General features: G+C 40.6%; 1 protein-coding gene across 5 annotated transcripts in view; it reads left to right on the top strand.

Moving 5' to 3' along the window:
- LOC122568014 overlaps positions 1 to 16715 on the top strand; it is a 128370-nt gene that overhangs the window by 65631 nt on the left and 46024 nt on the right. For 3 of the 5 annotated variants that reach the window (XM_043727281.1, XM_043727278.1, XM_043727277.1), the window contains one exon: positions 97 to 138. The exons of 1 other annotated variant lie outside the window; for it this stretch is intronic. The gene's annotated coding sequence lies outside the window, so the exon portion shown is untranslated. Of the gene's footprint in view, positions 1 to 96; positions 139 to 14995; positions 15303 to 16715 lie in introns of those variants that run through there. One more of the 5 variants, XM_043727282.1, reaches the window with a different exon arrangement.

The following is a 16715-nucleotide window of genomic DNA, read 5'->3' as shown; positions in this document are numbered from 1 at the left end:
AAATTAGATAGAGATAGAATACTATGGAGAGTCCTTTAATAATAAAAGTATTTTTTCCTAGCTTTGGAAATAACAAAATCCCTTCTGCGTTTTCAGGTTCCTGCTGTCGCCATTCAACTTCTGACAAGGGACGAGAAGGTATTTCTAATTCTAATCCATTGCTATTAAACGGGCCACTGCAAAGTCAAACTTACGAGAAGTTTGCCTTTTGGCATTTAATTTAAATACGCGATCACCGTTTAATTTCTTAGAGATCAAACCAGATATCGGACTTCAATCGATCGCATTTTCCTTCTTCGAGCAATTCGAGTAATTTTCTGGAATAAAAAGTACTTTCAGATTTCGCCCCTTTACGTGTTCTATCATAACTGGCTCGTCGCGTGTGAAAGCGTGTTATGTTCTCCGCATGCACGGACAGCATGTTATCCGATCACCGATCCGATTATCGATTCACCGTTCGCCTGTGTACGTGATCAGTCACGGATGGCGGTATTTTCGCGTGGCCCGCTCGGTTTACATTGTGTACGCGATTTTCGTTAGCCGGAACATTTCTATGGCGATCCATGTCGCGTCACTGATCGCGATTGTTCATGAAAAATGGACGGAATAGATGGATAAGCAGCCGTCCATTGTACCATGGTTTCGTTTAAAAATCCGCGTGTTTGCCGTTATTTCACCGTATTTTACGAACAGACGCATGGAGAAAGTGAAAGAGCGTTCACGTTTAGCCCTACCGCGTTCCTTTAATCGTTTTCAACCGAGTTATATTTTTCCTAACGTTGAAAAATGTCCGAAGTTTGAGCAAAGTATAAGAAAATTCTCGTCACAGTAAAATTCATATTTGTACGGAGTTAAACGTAGAAACAATCAGGCGAACCATTTCCGTAAAAATTACATGCCTTACATTTCTTGGCAGTAGCTTTAATGGTAAGAAAAAGAAAAGAAAATAGAAGACAAGAAAAGATAGGGAAGAAAACACAGCAGCGAGAGATACACCACGTCACGGGACGCGACGAATTAAAGATTCTTCGACAGTTGAGCGTATCGCGATGAAACAAAGATGTTGAATTATTAATAGAGGAACAAGTTTGTGGAGAGAAATTCTCCGCGAAACGAAACCGTTAAGCTGTATCGTTGTTCCACATTGATACGAAATGAAATTGAAAAGTCGGCCATGGCGGAAACTACTCGTTGAAGAATAGCTGTAATTAGGAAAACTTGGTTCTCGTAATTTCTCTTCCCCTTCGAAAGCTTTCAGAGAGCTCTGTTTATTCTTTCCTTCAGGTTACTTAATTATTTAAACGTTACTACTTTACGATCAATAACTTTACAAACTTTACAGGGTTTATTTGAATATATTTTAACAATGGACCCGGTTAGATACAAATCTTTAGTCAAATGTTTAGTAAATGATCAAATCAGACAAATATAATTTTCTAATCCCAAATTCGAATATTTCTAATTCCTGCGATGAATTGAACCGCGAGATATCGAGGGTTATCACGGATTACCAATCTTCTCTGTTCTTACGTAAAAAAGAAAGAATATGCTAGAAACTTCGAGGATACCGCATCGAGGATAAATTCGCGCAAAGTACCTTGAACTTTTTCAAGTCTCGGCGAGTTCTTCGAGTCTCGAAACTTCTTCCGTTCGATACTTTTTTCTCGCGGCTTCGTTCCTCCATTTCCAAACGACGCAAATCGCACGACTTAATTCCGACTACATCCTCGACGATTCTGAAATAGCAGAATTCTCAATGCAGCTGAATTAGAGCGAACTTGGAAAAATTCGATCGGACATCGAGCAATTTCTCGAACCGTTCAGCTTTTTATTTCACCATTGTTTCAAGTATTCGTAGTAGACTTATATATCTTTTACCTATTACCTCGATGACCGAAAACACTTCTAAAACCGTGACAAAGTTTCACGAATGTTAATTCGCGAGGAAATTCGGTCGCCTGTTAAAATGAATTATTCATCCGTCCTCCAAGGTCCTTTCGTTTCTATTCTCGTCGCAGTATCCTGTCGCTGTTTCCTAAGGGTTTCAACTCCGCTCTATCTTACCTTTCGCGAAGCTCCATTCACTGTACTAACCTAACAGCCTCGATACGATACTCTTCTAGCGACTGTAATCAGTAGAAGAAGACGTTATTACTCAGACGCTCTCAGAATATTCTTTACGTATCGCAGAAGAATCATCGACGTTTCTCTACTCTGTCGCAGGTTACGAAATTAAACGAATCGACTGCGAGGATACAGATGCTCGTCTGTAAGGTGATTCGTCGACGAACGACAGACACAGAAACTTTTCGAAACCGCGAGTAGGCGGAGATGATTACGTCACGTTTTCGATGTCGCATGTGGCTTCGATTTACATTGCATCCGCGTCGTCTCGTCTTCGACGCAGACACGATTCTACGCGATAACGAGAAGCCGATCAAATCCGCGACAACTTGGACAAATACTTGCACGGCAAATTTTCTGTAGAAAATGTAGCAGTTTCTTCGTATATATGAAAGAAACGTTTAGCTATTTTTTTTCTTTTTATCGTAATGAATATCTTGCGAAGATGATTGTCTATAGAAAGGTAGTAAAGTTAAGAAAATTATTCTGGAGAAAAGTAAGGGAAAGTTTGGAATTCCTCTGTGCCACTAGTAATTATAGGTAGTGAGGAACTTGGGATGTTACGAATTCCTCTTATCTAATTTAGCATCGAATCGTCCCGAACTCGATTAAATTCCTGTAACAATGTTGTAAGCCATCCTGTCCCCATTCGTCCAGCTCATTTCCAATCAGATTCTTATTATCGGATTAATAACAAGGATCAAGCGCTTGCCGGTGGAAAATCGAGCGAGGGAATTAGCCGAAGTTGTTCAAGTGGCCCGGTAAACGCTTCACGAGTTCCTATCGAAATTTACCCGCCATACTTCGTCGGATTTAGGTTTGCAGGATATTAATAAGCTCGTTGAAAATCTGAGATATCCTCTGCTCGAAACTTGAATCGTAGATAAACGGTAGCCCGCGTTACATCGTCGTTGCTCTATAATTTCCTCTTTGAGGTTTCTCTGTAATTTTTGCTCGTTTTATTCGCCATGCTATCTTTGGCTGTGCTACCCGATTCCAAAGCCAGGTTTATCTACTTCAAACCGAAGATCCATCCACTGGATGCAACGAGACAGCAAAGAGAAATTTCGCTGCGCTTCTCGGAATTTCGTGTGTGATCTTCTCAATTTAAGAAACGATATTTGCTTCGAATTCTAATTAGACTTGGCGGCTCTCATCTCGACGTAATCTTCGTCGAAACAAAACGCGTAGAGCGTTACTTCTGTAGAATATTCCGCTATCTTGGTTATCGCTATGGAAATTGCAATCGTGGGTTTATATTTATGACGATGCAAATCACATGAGCGTGCGATCCAGCAATTACGCGCGTAATATAATACAAATAGTAATATTAGGAATAGCTGCGTCATCAGGAATATAAACCTGTCGCATTTTACGTACAAATCAAAATACTGGTAATTCGAACTAATACGCGTTTATAAAAAAAACTTGAGTAAACTACCGAACAAATCGTATGCGATCAATCAATGTTACAATATCGAAATTACATTTAAATTGAATTATGAAAGTATCGCGTAAAATATGCATCAGACAAAAAAATTAGATTCTTCTCGTCTCCCGTATATTATCTGTTATTTTAAATAGGAAAGCGGATACAGAAAGACATGTATTACGTTACAACGACGACTGGCGAAGGCTAAAACCACTACTAGAATGGCTGAGAGGTCCATGAACAATGGTGACGTTGAACAAGATACAAGAGACACGTGGGTAGGAAAAAGATACGAGAAACTGAAGGTCCCCGGTGAATCTTTGATAAATGGACAAGAAGTCGTATGTTGAATAAAACGTTGAGAGAGGAAGTCAGAAAACCATAAGAAATCCTTTTTTTCTCGTGAAAGAAGAGGGCGATTTATTTCGTTGAAGGGATAACTCGTTAAAAATAGGAATAAAAGGAAAGGTAAAATCGTCAAGAGGAACAGACCTTTTTCGTAAATCTTGCGTGAAGCTTGCGAAGAAATTTCGCGAGCCAAATCGACTAAGTTTCGTCGATGGTGCGTTTAACCTGGACCGATCGAAGACGAAGGATTACGGCAAACGATGATCACGGTAAACCTGAATACGACGTTCGAGCCTGGATGAGGTCGTGAAATTAACGTGGAAACCACGTTACAACGACGTCCTCTACTCGGTGATTACGTTAAACATGGTGATTCGACGACTGGGGGGACAGGTTACAGAGCTCGTGACACGTTTAAAATCGTGGGATTAAAGGATGAAACGGATGGCGAGGCGATTAGTACGAGTATAAAGGACGTGGGAGTACCGACGTTAAAAAGATGGATCTGCCAGGGAATTTTTATGAAAGAATAGCGAAATGGATGGTATTGGATGAAACGTAGAGGCAAAGCAAAATATGATTATATCGTTAAAAGTATGATTATTAAAAATAAGAGTCGAATAATTGTCACAAAATGAAGGAAGAATAGCCTTAAAACTGTAATCGCTAGAGATAACATCTTACGAGGTATTATAAAATACAGTGGTAGAAATAATTTGAATAAGGGTTGGAATTCACCAAGGTCTACGAGGTAGCGAGAAGGGTTGTCGATTTTCGTCTGGCTATCTCGAGTTCGACTCCAGATACTTCGGTTACTCCTTTTCTCTTCAATAATTCAATTCTTCTCGTACTATCAAGGTCTTCTTCCACCATAGGCTGAATTCGAGTTTCTTCCACTTAAATTTCGCTTAAAAAAAGAATTTCGAAGTAGTTAAAAGGGGAGGAAGAAGAAGTTTCTCTCGAGGACAACAAAAAAGTTCCTGATACTTGTAATTTCGAAATTTCTTCTTTATCTCGCTTTAAATTTCAAGTTTCGCACTTCCTTTCTCACTTTTAAAAGGATTCTCTTCCAGCCCTGCAAAAAAATTCACAGTCCGACTCAAGGTAGAAAACAAGTTTTTACAAATTATTTTTAGAACCTAGAAGAAAGTTGTATCCGTCTCAAGGATAAAAAACGAAACAGTTGAGCAATTCATCCGTCAAAGGAAGAGAGAGAGAGAGGAAAAAGAGGTATGCCCAGAGGTATACTTGATTTACGCACCAGGGTTGAAATTCCGGCACCCCAGGCATGCTTGAGATATTAATAGAGCTTAATTTACAAGGCCGAGGAGCTGCAGAGAACAAGCCACCAGTCGGCAGGATCAATGCGTACCTTGCGTTCTTGCTGTTGGACCCCGTTCCCCTCTCCTTCCTTTCGCTCCTCGGCTCCCCCCTTCCCTTCGCTCCTCGCCTCTCTCCTTCACCATACCCATTCTTCCCTATTCCCAATATTTCCTCTCACAGAATTCATGGCGTATAATCAAGCGTGTTGCGTATCGATGCCGCTTCGATTCGTTTGAATCTCCTCGCGCTGAAATTCATCGCGCAGGACTACAATTCCACATTAGATTACCGAAAGACTCTTCGCTGTTCTGTCTGGTTAATCAGTTGCTTAATTACATCTGCAGGTATCAGAGGAAATGGAGTCGCGTGATGTTCTGGAAGTTCTTCGTTCTATTTTGTCGAAGTGTATTGCGAGTTAGAAAGAACAGCGAGAAAGTAGTTGAACGTGGTATAAAATTAACGATAAAGATTATGAGCGACAGCGAGTCAACGATAGAGAAAACGGCACGCTGTGCTATTATGGCTCGTATTTCATTCAACCACGCGATGAAGCTGACCGTTGAGAAGTATTCGCGTGCCGACAACCCTTCTGTTTGTCTAATCCAATTCGACAACAAATTATCCACGGTATAAGTCAGACTTATGTTTATGTATTTATAAGATAGCCAATTGATAATATTCATTGCGAAAGTGGGATGATTGAGAATCGACATTATCGATATTAATTAATTATTAACCTCGTGAGTATCGTTTGATAAGTATTAGTATCGTATCGTTCAATAAGTTGAAGTTTCTGTAAAATTCCTATAAAACTTCATTAGCTCCGCGATCCATTTTCATGTTGCTCGTAACGATATTAATGTCATTTATATAACTACCCACCTATTACTTACACAATCGATTGGCACGGACTATTAACCGCATCTCGCGTGCGCTGTTTCATAAAGCGTCCATAATCAGCAGGACGCGCTCTCGATCATCGTTCATTACAGGGCTTTACGTAATCCTAAACGAGGTTTCTGTACAGAACAAAGGAGAACCATCCTCGTTCGTTTTTTTTTTCTCCAGCTCATCCTCGTTATTCCGTGACTACTACGTCGCTTCGCATTCACGTTTCTCGCGAAATTCAACTTCCTACCGGTTGTTAAAGTAAAAAATAATAAAATAAAATAAAATAAGTCAGAAACACTTGACGAAGTTTTTGAATATGAAAAAACAAACTAACGTTGCTTGTACACACATATCGAGATTGAGTTTCTTTTCCCTTCGAGGAGAAAAAATTCGATAAGGATTGTTGAGTGTATCAATTTGCAAATAGGCAGAACATTTACATTTACTATTATTGCTTAATACATATGTAAACTGGGTCTAATATTTATGACAAGATAAAGGAAAATACTCTCTTGACTGATTCTATATTTCTTGCTAGGACGCGCCATATACCTACGTTCCACGTGTAATTTCGCTTGATTTCTATTCTTTGTGAATAGCAGTCTGGGTTCACGAATTCGAATCTCTCTCTTCCAACTTTCAATACAATTTGTACGTGTACGTCGAACTCCATCGTGTATTACGTTTAATACGGACAGATTAGTATCATATATCATCGACAGAGGACGATGGGCGGCTATTAAGAAGGCGCGCCACTTGCTCTCCACTCCACTCGGGTGCTAACAATTTATCTCGACGATCGCTTGGATTATCCACACGGTTGCTACAACGTTCGAACACCGCCTCCATTAGGGAAAATTCACGCGTACAAAAAACGATGTTTCTGCTTTTTGGGAAATTATCGGAGAGTACCTACAACCGAGAGCTTCTGAAAATCCGACCGATCGAATTTTGAATCTATCGTTAAGAGAATATAACAGTGAAATAGCAAATGTACCTGGAGGCAGAAGAAATTGGGAAAGAAGAACTTTTCTGCGAATCATTTTCGATAGCTTCACTGCAGAAGTTGTTGGTCGATTGTATAATAATTTTGGAAGGGTAGGAGATAAAATTAGTGTTCGAGGAGAAATAACTATTACGAGGCAAGTTAGTCGATGATTTTCAACTAGTTCACGAGTAGTTGTCAAGTTATTCGCGCTGTGGCGCGATGGCTTAACGTCGGAATTATGTTTGAAACTTGGGGCAGACGAGAAGGAAACGCGTGACGGAGCGAGTTGTCGGGCGAAATTTATGGAAACGCTCAACGGCCGCTTAATTTCAGTTAATTCGCGCAATTAGCAACAATCGCGCGTCGCTAAACTCTCCTCGTCGTTCCGTTTCCGCGATTCCGGCGACTGTCAGCTCGGCTTCGTTCCGCTTCGCTTCATCTTGATCCTCCTCACGTTCGGTGTTTTATAAAAGAGAGGGAAACGACGCTGTTGACGAGCCCTTCGCCGTCGCGTTTACGATCCGTGAAATTATTCTTCGTACGGCTAACAGTGCTGTCGTATCGCTGAGCTACGTGGCTGAAAAATTCTTCCTATCTCGTAGCTCTTTTCTTCGATATCCTCTCGCGTAATTAACGAGAAAAATTGCAATACGAACATTTCGAAATATCAGACAACGCGACGAGATAACAAAATTCTCGTATAACGAGCAAATAAGGAATCTGTGAAATTATTATACGTGCGTAGAATTTGTACAAGTTTGACGTAGGGTCAGGAGAACGCAGAATTCGAACTGCTTCTTCTTCTCCGAGAAGCAAAAGATATTTTACCGAAAATCCAATATACGCCATTTCTACAGTAGTATATTATTTCAGTAGATAAAAGTTGAATTAGAAGGATTTCAAACGGCTGTCTGACTAATACCAGATTCATACTATTTGCATCGACTTACAAATATACAATACACGCTACTCCTACAGCAGCACGTCACTTCAGTAGACAAGACTACGGGAAGAAAGTTGAATTAAAAGGATTTAAGAAAGTTGTCTGACCAACGTAAACTCGTTTCACTCGCGGCCGACTTTCGCTCGTATCGTTTCTTCTACATAAAACCTCGCTATATCGAGTAAGAACATATCGAGCTGTGGAAAGAATCGAGGTCAATATAGACGCGGTGTGTTTTGGTAAAAGCACGGTCGAGTGGGTTTGTCACGCCGAATAATTGCTTTGAATTTCCTCGTTTAATCGTATCTCCGGAATTCAGTTGTTATCGCATCGCTGTTTTTCCACCCCGATGGAATTTCCGCTCCGCGGAATTCTATTAATATTCCTCATCGCGCACCTAAACAAGAACTTCATTTTACATTCATTGGTTCCGCTATTACGCGTACAACGTACTCGCTTCCGCGCGTCCTATCGACTGGATTATCCACCGGCTGAGCCGTTTCGATTCTTCGCCTCCTTCCTTGCTTCGAACTTTTTCAAATTCTCTCACAATCGCGTAAAATATTAATGTAGTCTTGCAAAAACGCGTGTATTATTCTTTCGCACGGTTTTAAGAGGCGTGGCGCTGTAATTACAGAGATGTACAAAAAGGAAAAGAGAGTGCACTTGGACTGAGCTCTGTTAATTCTGTGCGTTTTTGTAATGTAGCGTCACACGAGTCAACGAAAGATTTGAATCGGGAGAGACTCGTATTATTATGCCTTGGAATACCAACGTTGTTTTTGGTTTACTAAGTTCAAAGGTAAACGAACTCCGGAAAAAATATTATCGCCGTTATTTATGATCGTCAACTGGAGTTACATTTAAACTTTTTATAATAACACTTGTCGATACAAATAGACGAACATGCTCTCTCTAGGACAGTCATATAATCGAATAGTTGAAGAATTAGAGTGTTGAGAATTGTGGATCTTAACTGCCAAAATAAGAGTAGAGGAACACGAAGGTTACACTTAGAATTCATATTAAAATAGTTTTAGATTTATTTAATAAACGATTTCCAGGATCTTCGTCGATATACATTTGCACGCGTCTCAGCACTCTCTTTGTCTCACCATCTTCCATACCACACTGCCACAGTTACCGCGCACAGTTTCGAGACACCGCGCACACACAAATTTCCACACACTCATATTCACATACGTGTGCCACTACTACGACGTGGCCAATCTAGTCTAGCACACAAAATTATACATATCTCAATATAGAGAGTTGATTAGTAGCATTGAGCGAGTGACGATTATGACCGACATACACTATCACTATACTTATGCTTAAAGTGATTTTAATATAATTGATTATTACAATTTTATCACTCGTCTATTTATTAAACAAACCAACACGTTTAAATTTCGTACGTGTTAATCGAGAAAAGATGAAAAAATCTACTGTGACTTTTTTTAGAACTCTAGAATAATCGTTATGTGTGTGTTTGTGTTCAGAATTTATAATCAGAAAAGAAAATTGAAGTAAAATCAGGTACATAATCCGTACATGAAATTAACACAGAAACGCGTGAACTAGTTTGCAATGGTCTCGATGATCGAATTATAAACTGTTAGTATCAACGTCACGTCGAACAGCCTGTTACACAGACGTTATCGTGCTCTTCGCGTTACGGTATCTGGACGATAAATCATTTCCCCCTCACCTCCCCGTTCCACGTGGCACCAGTGTCTTCATAAAACACCATAGTATCGCCTCGAATGACAACGTTACATGGAACATTCGAAACCGACTAATTCACTATCTACCGCGTATCCATCATCAACGTTTCTATTTACAAACTTGTACTTTCGAGTTTGTGAGATAGATCGTGTTGAAAACTTTTAATCAAAACTGCAGAGAACCGGAAATGGAAACCAGGAATTCCATCAACCCTGTATCGTTATTATTTCCATTTCGTTTTCCAATATTCGAAGATGTAGAACGTAGAACCTTTGTTACAGCGGAAAAGTAATTTCTACGTTTAAAAGGGAATACAGTGAAAAAAGGCATACGTATGAGGTTCGCGAATTGCTGTATGAAAAATAAATATCAAGAACAAACATTCATCCATTGTCGTCATCGGTTTGATGCAGACTCGGTTCCTCGAGTTTCAAAAATTTCATTCCTGCTTTTCATCGATCGCCAGCTATGCGAAAGATTCCAAACTATCCCATCTATTTCGCGTAACCGACTGAACGATTAAAGCTTCGTGTTAGTTCGTGTAAAAGAGAAAAAAATAGGAAAGTTTAACCAACTATGAAAAGAAAGGGCAAAAAGTTAGAAAACAGGTTGTTTTGTAGCCTGGAAATAGCGAATAATCGATGTATTGTAACAAGCTTGTTTTTATATTAATTTATCACTCGCCTCTCGTTATAGCGTAACAAAGAGGAGTCGAAACGATTCAAAACCTATGAAATGAGATAGAAAAAATAATGAAAACCTGGAGAAGGAAGTTCGAAAGGAAAAATGAAACTGAAAATCACGAAAGCGGACGTTGAAAGACGCGATGGTGTTCGGTTACTCGTTTGACAGTTTCTCCGGTGGATTTCGTTTCCAGATTTCCCTCCTCTTGAAAGCTTTCTTCTCGAACAAAAGATGATCTCTGCGCGGTTGGTCCTCCGGTTTCGACGTGAAACCAACGAAGTCTCGGTGCATCGACGATGTAAAGTAAGAAAATAGACGCGAGCTCACCGACTGCGTGGGACGAAGCAAGGAACAGTTGGCTCTGTAACGTCTTCGCATCTGCACGCTGCCGTATTGCCTAACTATGGTAGGAGCAAGATCACGAGCCACCAACTTTTTCTCCAGAATTCTGCTAACTTCTGCGTGGGGATTTTGAAATTGTTGCTCGTTGGAAAGCTCGCCACGTCCCTAGGATTAATCCAGCGACTCTTCTGATAAAAGAAGAATGGCGAAATAGATCGGATTGACGATACGTGAAAAGGAAAGAAGATTTCGAGTTGGCGCAAAGACAGGAAAAATTCTCTTCCCGCTTATCAGACAGCGACCACTTTGGCCAATAATTTGCTAAAGTTGAACACACGATTGCCATTGGTTGTTTCATCGGAGAAATTCGCCAAGAAGTAGCGAGCATTAGAAGTAGAATAATGGACTTAAGAAGAAAGACCATCGAGTACGATAAGGATCGATTAAGTGGACCAATGGAGAACCGAACTGTGCTGCCGAATCGTTCGTTAGAAGCCAATAGTTTGGTGGAAGGGCTATGGAACAGGCTAGACTACCAACGATGTCGTTAACGCGATCCCTAAAAGTTGCTCGAATTGCTGATGAAGCAAACGGAGGATACAAATGATCCGAACACCGAGGCAGAAACGATTCTTTAACTACTTTGCCGAAAGTTGAAGATTGTATTCGAAGAACAGGCTCGCGGAGTGATCTGGAAGTTCCGTTTGCAGAATTTAGGAGGCTCGCCGATCATTTTAATGGTTTTGTTCGGAAGAAATATTTTGAAAGTAGACGGAATACTCGAGAATAATCGAAGGAATACTTAATCGGAAGATTAAGAATTTTTCCTTTAATTATTTCTGGCTTTAAACGCTTTTACATGGTTTATTCTTGTACGTGTGATAATTTGGAACTGAACGATTCCAGTAAGTTTGATTTTTCCAAGTTTCGTCTGAGAAGAATTAGACAATAATGGAAATTTACTTATCCCAACTTAAAAATTCTAATTTAATAGTGTACATTTTCTTAGATGAGGTAGAAACCCGAGTTCCTCCTTCTGTAGTTTCTGTATATTCTAGAGTCTAAAGGTAAATTCATGGAATAAACAGCTTTTGAGGGCGGAAGAAAAAGAAAAAGACGATCGAAGAGAAGTGCCAATCCTTAACGAAGTGTTCCGCGACCACGAGCAACCACAGGATCGCAAGAATCGCTTTTGTTCCTCGCCTCTATTTCCGGCGTTCTCTGGTCCGTTCGTTCTAGCGGAAAAGGATTTCTTGAAACGGAAGGAATCAGCACCGTTTTGGTTGCCAGTAGGCAAACGTCCAGCGGAGATTCATTCGAAGAAACAGGAAGACATGTAGCTCAAGACTGGCGTGAAACATAATCAACGGACCAATACAATTCTTATGGATTTCGCTCGATAAGATGGTAGATTCTTAACGAAGCTTCTTCGTCGACGATGCTTTTTAAATATTAATAAAAAAAAAGTCAATATCTTGCGGTTGAAGATGTAACGATAAGAATAGGAATATTAGTAGAAATTGCAACGAAAGAAGAAGAATCTATTTACGAAGAAATAAAACTAACCAAGCAAACGGTTCTAAGAATAACCATAAGCATAGGTCGTGAAATACAAGACACCTCGCAGCAGCAGTCCAATCCAATTCTCTCATCCTTTCGTATCGAGGATACGGGTATTTTCCATCGTAGAAAATACGCGATATTACTGGAAGACAGAGAAATCGTAAGTGGATTAAACCAATGAACGGTCAGACAAATGGAGCAAGGAGCGTAGTCTATTAAACAGTGAAACAGGATCGCTCGTGATAATGCTGCATGTAAAGATACGTTGCGCAAGATTTAGCATTTTGCGCAGAACTGCAACAACTTCTGGATTCAGCAGCCACTTTAAAATTCGATTAAACTTTTCACCCAAGTTCCTCGAAACTCCACCTTGTATATTAATATTTCCAAGCGTTCAATCTCTTCAATGTGTCAGCGAGAATTAGAAATATTCGTTTCAAATAAATTTGATTCGACCATTGGTCGACACGGCTGATTAACCGAACAGCCATTTTAATAAATTAAATCATTATCCTATAAGTAAAGTTAAGTGGTCATTAAGTATTCGAAAGCAAATTTGAAATTCTTATCCTCGTTTAAATTACAGAAACTTGTAGTTTTTTAATTTAGAAACTAAAACTTATCGGTCGTGAATGTTTCAACGTGATGTGATAGGTATAAACGCAATTTTATAGTGGAAATCCTTCTACCCCGGAAATGGAAATAACGTGCAGCGTAGGAGGAGAACGTTGTTTCACACGATAGCAGGTGTTCGATGGTCGTATCGGCAAACAATTTTCTAGCGGAATCGCCTTCACCCGGCAATTTTAAGTTGCCAGGGTAGCAGATTTCTTTGCCGAGCCATGGCAGCCGTTTATGAATAATTTAACGCTAAATGGCACCGTTAAACGAAGCTCGCATACTCTCGTGAAACACGGCCAATTCCGATCTACCGCCGACTGAATTATGCAACTGTGGTCTTTGTACATACTTCTCCGCGGATGATTTGTCGAGTAATCGGAGGAGAATGCCAGTTAGAGGATGATGAACGAGAATCTCTGTGTCAGTTCATTTAGAAATATCACTTGTGCGCTATTTTGAGCTCTAGTTTGAAAATTAGGCAAGAAATTCGTAACCGATACAATCAAACTATAAACGACGCTATATTTTCGACAAAGTATCGTACGTCGCTTTTCGAGCGATGGTGAAATTTTAATTTCGTTCTACTTTATATCGCGATGTACTATCTTTCCTGACGCTACTACTAAATACCTGTGATTTTCGAATGTAAGTCACGTCCACGTGGAATTATATCTCGACGTATCAGAATCTAAACGTCCCAGCTATCTTGTTCAGGCGACGCACTAACAGTAAGATACCCTCGATTAAGTTTGAACCCCGAAGAAGTTGTAATGCTTAAACCCCATGGTGTCAGAATATAATTCATCGTGAACGCGGCTTGCAGCCGGAACATACAGCAGAAAACGCTTCAAGCGATTGATTTTAAGTCGTTTCAATTTTTATATCGTTCAACGATAAAACTAAAATTCTGAAAGTATCTATTTTCTATGTAATTTTCAAACGACATGGCAATACGAGCAAGAATCAAATCGAAATCAGAATTCGTCAATTGCCGCTCAAAAAACGTTTAACATTCTCTAGTAGAGTCGAATTTTTCTTGCGAACAGGGAACTTCATTTTATCAATGTTTTTCTCCAGCCCTGAAAATTCGTCGTCTAACGAAGCAATTAGCGGATCGTCAGCGTCAGCCACGCAGCAGCAATTTAATTTTACAATTGCGCCCGACCGTCCGCACAGTCTTTAGCTGCGATTCCGCATGTTTAATTCAAGAGGGTCGCGCAGGTCCGCGGAATGCGAATACGCGATACGAGTGAGTGACACGTGTCAAGGTCGCGCAAGAGCCTCGAGGAACCGAGCTACGTGACTGTGTTCTGTGCTTGAGCTTTAACACATCGAACGTATGTCCACGAGTTCGTAAAGTGCAGTAACGTTCTCATATACTGTGGCGAAAATACGTAAATGAAAAGGAGATTGCGAATACGTTTCTCGCGGGAACGAGCTTCGCTCGTCGTCGAAATTCTCCGCGGTCAATTTCACTCTGAAAGCCTAGCGGACCGCGGAAGCAAGAAATGGCCCCGCGTGGTTGCATTACCGTGTCACGTTCAGAGGGCTGATGACTGCATTTGCCTCTGCGAATGGAGGATTTAGTTTCGACGAGCATGGAGTTTTGGTGTTCCAAAGAGGAAATATCGGTGGTACGTTGGGGTAGAAGTAGGACACGTGGAGTTTTAGTAGCGGTCGAGGTAAGGTGTAGTTTGTGACTGAGTTCCGAGAGTTGGGAACACGCGGAAGGACCAAGCATTGAGAGTAAGGACGAACGTTCAACTGGATACACGTATTTGAATGTGTTTTCAGAATGACTGGATCGAGCGAAAGCTAGTTTGAAACGGTTCGAAGCCCGTGCTGTTGGATTTATCGATGTAGCGAACATATACTCAAAAGACGTTCTATTCTTCATTTTATCATATTATCATATATATCTTCAGTTATATATCTTCTGTTACATGTACCGTAAACTAAACGATAATAACGATATATATCATGCACTAGAAGAGAAACGGTATGACCAACGATAAGGAGTTGCACGAATAAGAAATAAAATGCTCGAAGTAGTATTGTATGGTCTGGATCAGACAAATAGCTTGATCGCCTGTTGCTGCAATTTACGACTGCCTTGATCCGGTGCAACAGTTGAGGACAACCGATACAGTCTGTTTAACATTTGATCGCTTACTAATAATGCTATGATCTTGGTAGAAAATTCTTCGAAAATTCCACGTTTCTGCTACGACCACATCTGCGAGACACAAGATGATGGTTTATTATAGAAGGTAAAATGTTGCTGTACCTGGATCGAAGTGTTTCCTCGTTGCAAGGTGAGCTCATTGTTTCTTTGAAACGATAATCATCCTCTCATAATAATAATAATTTTAGTTTCATAAACCTGGGATAAATCAGTATGTAGGATCGTGTAAAAGCAGGAAGAATTAGGAACCGACGAGCGATTACAAAAGGCAGAAAAAGAATGAAATAAAGAGAAGAAAGACTATCGCGTGCTCGGTGATCGCGACTATACTTAGCAGCGTTGCTGACCCGAAACGTCGTTGCGACGCATTAGTAGCACAACCTTGATCCTTTTATTCAGTGTCTCCGGACTACGTAACTTCGAAATCGATACCTTAACTTGCCCAGGGTCAGCTGCGACCAGTTTCGAAATTGCGGTTAAGTCTCTCGTAGCTCTTTACCGAAATAAATCATTTAGAAACGTCCGACTAGTCATGGAATTCTTCATAGACGAGTAATTCTTAGAACGAAACGATCCTTTTGCGAGTCCTTTTTTCCACGAAACAATTCTGTGTCCCTTGATGACGTAACTTTCTATCACCTTCCATTTTGGATCCGAAAATTCCTTCTTCGAAGGTCCTAGCATCCATCTTCCGTGTTTTCCACATGAGTTACATGCATCAGTCGCCCCTCCGGTTCTCATAACAATCGAGTAAGACATTTTACCAAGGCCAACAGCTTCCTACGTATCTAAGGAACGCGTTGGACCCCCTTGATCACTCACTTCCTTTTTATCCTGCCTTTTGTTTCGCGTGATTTCTCCCGATTCTTTCCTTTCTCGTCTCACTTAAAACGTGAAGTAAGTGTACCAAACTTGGCAATTTATTATAGCCATTTCTTTCGTGTTTTCTTAGATCATTGAATACAACGTGAAGGAACTCACGTATGAGATTGAATTCTTTTAGATACAAAATACTTTTGCAAAACGGAACTTTCCTTTTCTTCGTTCAAACAGCTAACTACGTTGCATAGCGTAGTGCCATAGTTACAAACAAACTTGAAGTTTTACTCGAAAAAGAAAGGCGTTTTGCCTGTCGTTTTTTCCAGCCGAAAACAAGGAAGAGGACGAGGTATCGGTGAAAAAGGATACGACGAGAAGAGAACCGATCCGAAGGAGGATCGGCGCGCCTGTTGCTCCGACATGATACTCGAAGAGGCCGAGTGGCCTGGATTTCCGTCCGTGAACCCGGCGACTAGCGAATCACGCTCCTTTTTCCTGCTCGCTTCTCTTCCGCCCGGGCATTGCCGGCCCGCTTATATTCGTCCGTTCTTGCCTGCTCGTCCCTGCACATCCGCCACGATCAATACTCACCTGACCGAGTCTGTACACACAGATACAGGTACATACGCAGTGCGCAGGTGTGCGTTTCGCGAGAAATTCACCTGCCAACAAACCCGTGCATTCAATGATAAACCATACTGAAAGAAAAATGCATCGAATTCGA

This window comes from Bombus pyrosoma, linkage group LG5 (genome assembly GCF_014825855.1).
Source record: "Bombus pyrosoma isolate SC7728 linkage group LG5, ASM1482585v1, whole genome shotgun sequence".
Lineage (NCBI taxonomy): Eukaryota > Metazoa > Arthropoda > Insecta > Hymenoptera > Apidae > Bombus > Bombus pyrosoma.
The sequence above is the reverse complement of the archived record's forward strand: the minus strand, read 5'-3'. Positions and strand labels throughout refer to the sequence as shown.